Genomic DNA, 679 nt, shown 5'->3' with positions numbered 1-679 from the left:
TGAACTTCAGGTCGGCCCTGAGGCCTTACACCAACGCCAAGCGGAGAGCGAAAAATGTTGCCGAGCCTGGAGTCGAACCGTCGACCTCCGACGCTCTGGGCGGGCGCTCTACCGACTGAGCCATGGAGGCGAGATGCAGGCAGCCGTATCAGGGAACGCGCCATTCTACGCCTTCGCTGAAGGCGAAAAAACATCAAAGTGTTGACGATTTTTTTTTTTTGTTCAACCCACATATATTTTTTTGTGCGTTTCAAAGTGCAGAAAACAACATATCAAAAGATGGCGAGAACTTTTTTGGGGTTCCTTCATCTACTTCGTCAGTCGCTGAGAGCGACACTTTGGCCAACTGCGGTTAAGTCCCGGCCGATCTCTTACTAAAGGAACCCAAAAAAAGTTCTCGCCATCTTTTGATATGTTGTTCCCCGCACTTCAAAACGCACAAAAGGGTATATGTTGGTTGAACAAAAAAAATCGTCAACACTTGGATGTTTTTTCGCCTTCAGCGACGACGTGGAATGGGGCGTCCCCTGATACGACTACCTGCATCTCGCCTTCATGGCTCAGTCGGTAGAGCGCCTGCCCAGAGCGTCGGAGGTCGACGGTTCGACTCCAGGCTCGGCAACATTTTTCGCTCTCCGCTTGGCGTTGGTGTAAGGCCTCAGGGCCGACCTGAAGTTCA

Source organism: Frankliniella occidentalis, unplaced genomic scaffold (genome assembly GCF_000697945.3).
Source record: "Frankliniella occidentalis isolate FOCC.00 unplaced genomic scaffold, Focc_3.1 Scaffold37, whole genome shotgun sequence".
NCBI classification, from domain to species: Eukaryota; Metazoa; Arthropoda; class Insecta; order Thysanoptera; family Thripidae; genus Frankliniella; species Frankliniella occidentalis.
This window is presented reverse-complemented; position numbering follows the sequence as displayed.